Source organism: Papaver somniferum, chromosome 9 (genome assembly GCF_003573695.1).
Source record: "Papaver somniferum cultivar HN1 chromosome 9, ASM357369v1, whole genome shotgun sequence".
In the NCBI taxonomy this organism is placed as follows: domain Eukaryota; kingdom Viridiplantae; phylum Streptophyta; class Magnoliopsida; order Ranunculales; family Papaveraceae; genus Papaver; species Papaver somniferum.
Window position 1 is genome coordinate 16,091,411 of NC_039366.1, and position 9,679 is coordinate 16,101,089.

The 9,679-nt window shown below is 33.9% G+C and overlaps 2 long non-coding RNA genes across 6 annotated transcripts; one reads left to right on the forward strand and one right to left on the reverse strand.

Annotated features, from left to right (window-relative positions):
• Window positions 1-316: 316 nt before the first annotated feature.
• Window positions 317-3,572, reverse strand: LOC113314270. 5 transcript variants are annotated; one of them, XR_003342345.1, is made up of 6 exons: window positions 3,168-3,572; window positions 2,939-3,054; window positions 1,808-1,839; window positions 1,463-1,723; window positions 962-1,103; window positions 317-728 (listed from the first exon to the last, which is right to left on the reverse strand). It is a non-coding gene; the product is annotated as an uncharacterized LOC113314270 (long non-coding RNA). The 5 variants fall into 5 exon arrangements; XR_003342346.1 differs by having other exon boundaries at window positions 1,463-1,585; window positions 1,670-1,839; XR_003342344.1 differs by lacking the exon at window positions 1,808-1,839.
• Window positions 3,573-7,085: 3,513 nt separating this feature from the next.
• Window positions 7,086-7,977, forward strand: LOC113313442. Its single transcript, XR_003341887.1, has 2 exons — window positions 7,086-7,534; window positions 7,645-7,977. It is a non-coding gene; the product is annotated as an uncharacterized LOC113313442 (long non-coding RNA).
• The last annotated feature ends 1,702 nt before the right edge of the window (window positions 7,978-9,679 follow it).

Genomic DNA, 9,679 nt, shown 5'->3' on the forward strand with positions numbered 1-9,679 from the left:
AAAAGTGAAATCGGCTTTTGAAGTAGGGAGTCTTTATTGGATATATTCAATGGAAACATGAAAACTCATTCAAATCAATGATTTGATTCACTATGATCAAATGCTTGAATGCACAAATTGTAAAAAAGTTAACATGAGAAATTGACTATAATTTAAACCAAACTCTTTTACAAATCCAACAACACATTATTCCAGTGAAAATCTGAAACTTTTAACATTGAGATCAACAATTTCAATATTACATTCCAAATTCTGTCATATCCTTTCCTTCTCTATTGTTGGCAACTGACCTAAGTTTCAACAGTTCAAAAGCTATTTGTTTGACGTTTTTCATGAATTACAACAATTTGTACATAGATTCCTGTATAAACAAATTACAACAATTCTGTTTTTACTTTGAAACTCCACTGTTGGATTTTATATGTTGAAGCAGTTTAAAATTACATATTTTTTGTTATCATGAGAACACTTTAAGAAAATCATGTATTAAGATTATATCCTACTGAAAGGGGGAAAACAAATTGCTTGAGACTCTCTAAGAGGCCTGCACTGCATACTTTGTCAGTAACAGTTGATAAATTAGAAATGCAGAGTTTCGCGGAGGCCACTCTGCAAGCGTCGACTTCGGTAGCTTTGCGGGCTCCAAGATATCTTGTGTTTGTTCTTCTACATTTTCTCCCTCTCCCTTTTATTTTGTTGCACACAGAAAACATGATTGGCAGACCCTCCTGGAAACACAATTGACCAATTGAATGAGTAATACACTCTCAAATGTAAAAACATAATAACCCTGTTACTGGTGCAAAGCAACAAGTTAAATGTGCTGCATCAACAAATTAGTTGGTGTGTTTTTGTAGTTGTGAAGTTCTCCCAAGTATAGAATATTTGCTCTTAGTATCATGACTGAAAAATCATTACAGCAGAATCTCATGTTCAAGAAAGACATTGATATTTTTCGTACCTCTCAATCGAAAACATCCAACTATACTACACTGGACCAACAACCTTTGCTTGTTCTGCTAGATGAATGAAAATGCGTCATCACGGAAAAAAATATGGGGAAATATCCTTCCTAACTTGCAAAATGTGATTGCAATATAGTCCTGCAGTTTGTCAAAATCAGCCATATCAAGGACCCCAACACACAACACTCTGAAAAACATATATAACTCAGTCATTTCTTCACACAGATTATCTGGAAAATTTCAAAAAATTGCTATCAGTGACAAATGTTCCAACAAAACATGGGAATCGTGACTTTTGTACCTACAAGCCTCCACGTCCCCACAAATCCTTCAATTCCTCTACTAATTGCAAATACACATGTTTTCCTTAAACTACTGTAAAGTGTATGCTACAAAGGCGGCCATTACGAGAGTAGTAAGATAAAATAAGGAATCGAACATCATAGAGAGATAATCATATATCATTGACTTCAAGCTTTGAGTGAGAGATTATTCACCTTTGTGTCCACAGTAGCAATGAGGCAAAGCATGCACTCGCCAGAAAGTCCAGTAATTCCAGGCTTACTAATGGCACCACAGCTTCTAGTAATGAGCATTTCAATGACTTAATTAATTTTGTCCTGTAAATGCAAGCACTCCAATCCTCAATCACAATCAGAATATCTTGCATGGATTTTTTCTTCAAGATTAGTCCAAAGACATACGGTAGTAATTCATCCCAGCATCTTAATTCACCTCCAATTCCATCTCAACAATCCCTGCAGAAACAAACAGACTACAGATTAGAAAACCAAAAGACTTGAAAACCCCACTACATCAATCAGTTTTTGGCACAGTTAGACCATGACGCATCCTTTGGTTGGGAAGCCCTGCACTGGAATACAAAGAATGTTCTGTAGTTAGACTATATCACCACCCTTCTCAACAGTACTTGAAATTCTTGAGAAACTTAACTGTAACATATGTAGAATTCAGAACTCAAACCAAAGAATATAAATTAGAAGCTAATACATGATCCAACCATGTGCTCTCAACTAGCATAAACACCAATACTACAACTACAAATATAATAAAGATTTACTCAAAACTGAAATGTAAAGTAGAGGCGGATAAAGGGGTGCACACTACCACTAGTATTTGATAGGCTTGAACTCCATAGATCACCATGACATGAAGGTGTAGAAATCAGTTTGTATGTTACAGGTCCAAGCTTAAATGGATCGGAAAGTAAAGAAAGGCCCTATTTCGAGCAGACAAGGCGAAAAAGAATGACATTAACATCAGAAGTTTCAATTGACTAAACAATAACGCCTTGTAACCAGCATTCCAACCACACATGAATATTCAGTAATACTCTCCTGCCAACAGTAAGGTCCAGCAACAACTTGGCCCCATAATTTCCAAACTCTAAGAATGACAATCAGACTATCTTGCATACAATCAGAATATCTTGCAGAGGTAATTTCTTAGAAATTATCCCAAGTGCAAGATGGTTTGTAATACGAAAAGAAAAAAATAAAAAGCTTGGACATTGCATTAAAAGGGGAATTCATTGAATGAAGTTGAAATTCATCAGAAATTCAATTAATCACATAGCCGATGTACGCGAATCTCCATCGATTTTAACTTTGGGAATGAAAATATCCTTGAACTCACTACATCACATATGACATATATTTCAGTTCGACAATGCTAGATATCTTGACATATAGTCTGTACCTTACAGCCTCTGTAAACCAAACCCTTTTCATATAGTTGAAAACACCAAACAGTCTGCATAAAATTGATACACATAGTTCTATAATCATTCTTAAAATCAATCCATATACCCATTCTTACAACAATTCTTTACCACTCAGTGACACTTCTGGTAGCCCTTGAACCATAACATAAAAAATATACCCACAATCAAATATAAATAAAAAAACTGAAATCGATCCAATTACAAACTTCAACGAAGAAAGTGATTATACCTTTTTCTCTCTGAGAAAGTTATTCATCTGAAACGTGAGCTTTCAGTAGTGGTGACTAAAATTCTCCAGTTCATCTTCTGATTCCCTTTCAAACAATCTCATTATCCAATTTCCATCTGAAACAAAAATCAACTAACCAAATCTGAGAGAAAATTCTCAGAGTAATTTTATCAAACAAAGTACAAGCATATCCAAAGAACAAAGATTTGCCTCTATTTACAAAACCTACTTCAATCGGATTTCCCCTATTACACCAACACTCAGTTCAAAAGTATCAACCCTAATTACAGAAAATGAAACCCACTTTGCAGAAAATCATCACTTTTTCTTTAATTCGAAGAAAAGGGCTAGGGGAAAAGGAGGATTTTATAGACGAATTGAGACAGAGAAAGAAAGGTGAGAAATCGAAGATGTGAAATTCGAGGAGTTCAATTCTAAAGAGTTAGGTTTCAAAACGAGAGCGGAGAAAGTTTGAGGGTTTCTGATTGATATTTCAATTTTAAAGTTTCTATCAGAATCTAGATTTCAATCAAAATTATTTTGGGCGGCAGATTCAAACTAACGCGTCCAAAATTCCCTCCAAATTTTCCACACAAGATGTTTTGGGCGGCAATTTGGCACCACCGTTGGATAAGCAACTGATCCGTGCGCTTTTGGTATTTTGAAAATCTATTCGTAGGATGAAGTTCTCTGGTTTTCTATTGCCACATAATTTATTATACGGATTGGATTTGGTGGAGAGACTCTTATGTGATCTATTGGGGGTACCATATTGATCCAACGCTCTGGATTTGTTTATGTAAAGTTTCTGGTTTTCCATTGGCCAAGTTAAAATCATACAGATCCAGGTATGTGTGTTTTCTTCGTGCTTTTGTGTTTCCATTTTGAATTAGGACTAGTCACATAAGTCATGAAGTAATTTGGACTAGTCATAAAGGTCATGAAGTAATTTGGACTAGTCATACAGGTCATGAAGTAGCTTTAGTACATTATCAAAATAGATAAATATGAAGCTTAATCTTGATACGAACTTCAATTGTGCTATAACGACATGCAAACTGGAAACCTGGACGAGAGTAGACTACTATAAGTCGAAAACTTCATAAGAACGATCAATTCATTCATTTTCAGGTAAGATTCCTTCGAAATATTCTCAAAAATCTTAAACAAACATTAATTTCGTCAACTTCGAGAAAGAAAGTGGCTCCGAGATCGAAACCTCACCGGGAGTGGACTATTATAAGTCGGAAACTCCATAAGAACAATGAATCAAACTATTTACAATTAAGATTCCATCAAAATATTCTCCAAAACCTTATTAAAGAGACGAAATAAGACCATAAAATGAAACAATAAGACCTCATGAAGGAAAAAAGAAGAAATAATATTAATTTCTTCGAAATATTCTCTGCAACCTTAAACATACCCTAATTTCGTCAACTTCAAGAAAGAAAATTTTTCCGAAATCGGAACTTGGCCTGGAGTTGACTACTATAAGTCGGAAACTCCGTAAGAACGATGAATCCAACCATTTATAAGTAAAATTCCATCAAAATATTCTCCAAAACCTTAAACAAACCCTAATTTCATCAACTTCGAGAAAGAAAGTGGCTTCGAGATCGAAACCTCGCCAGGAGTGGACTACTATAAGTCAAAAACTTCGTAAGAACGATGAATCCAACCATCTACAATTAAGATTCCATCAAAATATTCTCCGAAACCTTATTAAAGAGATAAAATAAGATCATAAAATGAAACAATATGACCTCATGAAGGAAAAAAGAAGAGATAATATTAATTTCATCTAAATATTCTCTGTAACCTTAAACAGACCCTAATTTCGTCAACTTCAAGAAAGGAATTGTCTAGGAAATGAAAATTGGCCTGGAGTTGACTACTATAAGTCGGAAACTCCGTAAGAACGATGAATTCAACCATTTATAAGTAAGATTCCATCAAAATATTATCCAAAACCTTAAACAAAACCTAATTTCATCAACCTCAAGAAAGAAAGTGGCTTCGAGATCAAAACCTGACCGGGAATGGACCACTATAAGTCGAAAACTCCTTAAGAACAATGAATCAAACCATCTGCAATTAAGATTTCATCAAAATATTCTCCAAAACCTTATTAAAAAGGTGAAATTAGACCATAAAATGAAACAATAAGACCTCATGAAGGCAAAAGGAAGAAATTAGATTAATTTCATAGAAATATTTTCTGAAACCTTAAACATACCTTAATCTCATCAACTTCGAGAAAGAAATTGGCTCCGAAATTGAAACCTGACCTAGAGTTGACTACTATAAGTCGGAAACTTTGTGAGAACGATGAATCCAACCATTTATAAGTAAGATTCCATCAAAATATTATCCAAAAATTTAAACAAACCCTAATTTCATCAACTTCGAGAAAGAAAGTGGCTCCGATATCACAACTGATACCTGGTATCCATACCCTTCTGATATGAATTCGCAAACTTCGAAGAGCACGTACGCACACATGTATGCATACCTTTTGGATCAGATTTCACAACTGCCAAAAGTAACCATACTCGGTATCATACCTGGTTGACCTATTGTTTACCATCAGTATTCATACCCTTTTGATCTGAGTTCGAGAGTTCTTGACGATGCCATACCAGGTATCCACACCCTTTAAGAGAAAAGTAATAATACAAGAACAAGAAAGCTATTATGGTGTAGGCTTTTAATCTGGGATCTTTCTAATTTTTTTAAAGTGGAAAAAAAATCTTTTTCAGTTTCTTTTTCCCTTTTTAAAGTTAGGGTTTAAATAATTTGATTCCAAATTGAATGAAATTTTAGTTCTCAGTTTTAAACAAAAGAGTTGATAACTTTTTTGCATTGAAAATTCATTTGAAAACTAAGATTATCACAAACTTGTGAAAATTGGTTGATAATTATGATTATCACATAGTTGTAAAAATGGGAGTTTTTAATAGTAGTGATAATTGCAACTTTTTCACAATGTAAGTGGTTGCAAAACGTGAAAATTACTATGTGAAAACTTAAAATTTCAAATTGATAACATCGGCTTTCGCATAACTTTTATTTTTTACCATAAAATATTTTTCATTGGAACAATTATCACAAAATCGTGAAAGTTGGAATTTCAATGACTCATAATTGCGATTATCACTCAATTATGAAAATTGCAGTTTTCAATGGTGGTGATAATTGTGATTTTTCAAAACGTGAAATTCAAAAATTCAATTCGATAATTACGATGAGAAAAAATATATTTTCACTTTTTAACGAGAAGTAAGAAAGGTAAATGGAAAGAAATTTTTGAGGATATTTTTTGGGATTATCATTTATCACATTAGTTATGTTAGGGAAGATATTTTGAGAATTTTTTTTTAGTTAAACAATCGTTTATTTCTTAATTTATAGAAAAAACATTAATTTATGGATTCTCACAATTTTGGAGACGTAGACTTTTCAGAACTTTATATTTTTGCAAATTAAAAATCCGGAATTATATTTCCTGAAGTGCACGTGCAAAATATACGTGCAATAATCTGGGTCCTAGATGTCGTTAGATATTTCTTGGGATGGAGCATCTTGTTTACTCTGTAAATAAATCGTTAAGAAAGAAAAAAACCTAACCCTACCTCATTCTCTCCGTCGCCGCCTCCTTTCTCTACCTCATCTCCATTTTCTCTTCTCCTTCTCAACTAGTTCTCACAGTAAAAAATCCATAGTCTTCACATCTATCTCTATGAAGTTTGAACAAACACCAGTATCACCTGATTAATTTTTTGAATCGCTCTTTAAAATTCTTTTCCCGTCAAGTTTTCTCAATTTTTGGTAGACATTTTTACTTTGATTTAGATGGTTTAATGTGATCTATCTTTATTTCCTGCTAAATAGTTAAACTTGTAACCGATTCCGACTCCAATGATGATTTGAGGAGTTTGGAATATTACTTAATTGAAGCTGATTTTTTCCTCCTTGTTCAGTTAGGTATTTATTTAAAATGTTCAACCTTTACTGATTTCAACTCTAATGATTGTTGAAGAGTTGAGATTTGTGGTTATTCGACTTAGTTTATGTTTTTCTTTCATTTTTTCATGTTCAATTTTTGTTGTATGTTGAATTAATAGCTTATCGATTAAGAATTGAAATCTGGGTTTTACTTTGCATGTGAGTTTCTTTTGGGTTTGATTCATATTGTTCTTCATTTTTCTTTCATTTTGGGGGTTTTATTTATTTAGATCCAAGTGATTTTATTTGTTGTTTGATGATTTTCAGAAATTAGTTTTGTTTGTTCATCAGAAATTGGCAAAGAGCCTTAATCAATTTTTCAGAAATTAGTAGTCTGTAATGATCGTAGTAATAGTGGTGTTCAGCGATTTGTTGTAATTAACATATCAAATTTACGTCCTAGACAAGAGTGTTTGAGGGTACCCTTAAATTAGGTACCAAAGGTATGGGTTTCATTGATTGGTTCTTTATGTCGCTATGGTTGTCATAGTTTTTCATTTTTCCAATGGGTCTGGACTTTTGTTTGTTTGGAATGAAAAAAAGTTTGCTCCACTAATCTAAGCTTTGAAAAAGGAACAGAAGTATCAGGTATTATTGATTGGTTTGTTGATTAGTTCTTGATCCTGTTTTTTTGCTTAAGTTTGATTTCCTTATTATGTATAGTTCTAATTTGAATTTGCTTGTTTGTATATATGCAGGACCAATTTTTGGAGGAAGGAATTAGATCCGGAACGAGAACTCTATTGACCTCAAAATCAGAGCTAAAATCTAAAAGAACAGATTGAATGATATTAAGTTGCAGAATCGATCCGTGTTTTTAAGCTTGTCCAGTGATATTTCAAAGAACTCTAATCTTCTCAAAGTTGAAGTTGAAATGGATGTATCAATCTTGTTCCTCTTCTAATTTCTTTTACCAAATAAACGGGATTTTATTTTTTCTATCTTTGTCAAGCTGATTGTAAATTTGTTGATTAATAAATGATATTGTAATTGATTAATAAAATAAATTAATTTGCATTTAATTTGGTTATCATATTTTATTTCTATATTAATTTTAATTTCATTTTTTAATCATCCGAGTAAAAACTGGCCTGAAGCTTTCAAACCAACCGGCATATTCCCTGCTGATGAATATCTAGAGCACTGCTAATGAATATCTAGAGCAACTAATGTGAGACAAGCTCAAAGTTAGGAGCAACTATTTTTAGACAAGATCAAAGTTAGGATCGACTAAAATCTCGTACTTCAGAAACACTTGAGCAACCGATTATTGGTCGGTTAAGTCGCTCTAAACATTGATCAACTTAACCTATTGCTCAGAAGGATGGTTGAGATAAAGTTAAAGCTATGACATTGGTTAGCCGCTGCGGAAGTTGAAGCATATTTTGAGCGACTCGATTAGGGATAATTGGAATAAACTTAAAGCAGTGACATTAGTTAACCGCTGATGATAGTTGGAACATATTTAGAGCTGATGATAGTTGGAACATATTTAGAGCGACTCATATTAGGATGGTTGGAATAAATTTAAAGCAATCATATTAGTTAATCGCTGATGGTAGTTGAAACATATTTAGAGCGAGTGCCTAGCTGCTCTAGACCTATAGAGATCCCACCTTTTGCAATTCAAGAGCGAGAGCCAAATTAAGTCGCCCTAAGGGTTAGAGCGACTCAATATTGGCTTTTGCAACCAAAACTGGCTGGTTGCTTAATCCAGTTTTTCTTGTAGTGAATTCTCATTCTGCCAATTAAAAAACACGTTCTCAAAGACTTCGCAGTGCAAAATACAATTTGTATTGAAGGTGAGAATGGAATCTCGGTGCATGAAGCCAAACAAATTTTCATACCACTTATGGGTTAGAGAATACATTCATGAATGAAGAAGATATAAATTTTTCTGTTAGTACTGATACTTGCATGCCAGAGTACCCACCGGGATTTGAGCCACAACCATCATCACAAGACTCTACAGATGACGCTTGTTCTCCCAATCTGGACTTTGTCATTGAGTCACAGCCAGTGATTCCGCTTAAGCTGCTTAATGAACTAAAGTGTCTTGGTATTTCATTTGAGGTTGTTGCTTGTCCTCCATCCAGGCCAAGAAGGTCAGTCATCTCTAGGGGTAAATTTTGTTCAAGATGAGTCTCAAAATCCTAACTTAGAATGTTAGAGGATTAAACTCTAGAAGTAGAAGAACAGTGGTCCATAAGATGTTACAGATGATTAGAGCTCCAATCATTATACTACAGGAAACCAGAATGATGCAGTGTACATCATGGGATGTTAAACAGATGTGTGGTTATAAGAATGTGGGTTGGACTATGCAACAATCAGTTGGTAGTTCAGGAGGGATGTTAATTATCTGGGATAGAGATACGGTGAAAGTTAGTGACTCACTCGTTGTCGAGTATACGCTCTCTGTAATCTGCACAAACAAACTCGACTTTCAGTGGGTTCTAACGAATGTATATGGGCCAAATAATTCAGTTGATTGATCTGACTTTTGGATTGAGATCGACACTGTTTGCAGATATTGGTCAAACCTCCCTTGGTGTGTTGGGGGTAGTTTAATACAATAACCAAGTGTGTTGAAAAAAAGAATTGTAAGAAGATTACACGTAGTATGAAGAATTTGAATAAGTTCATAGATGAACATGATCTTATTGACTTACCTCTCAAGGGAGCTAGATTCACATGGTGAAACAGGCAAGCAAATCCAGTTATGTGCAGATT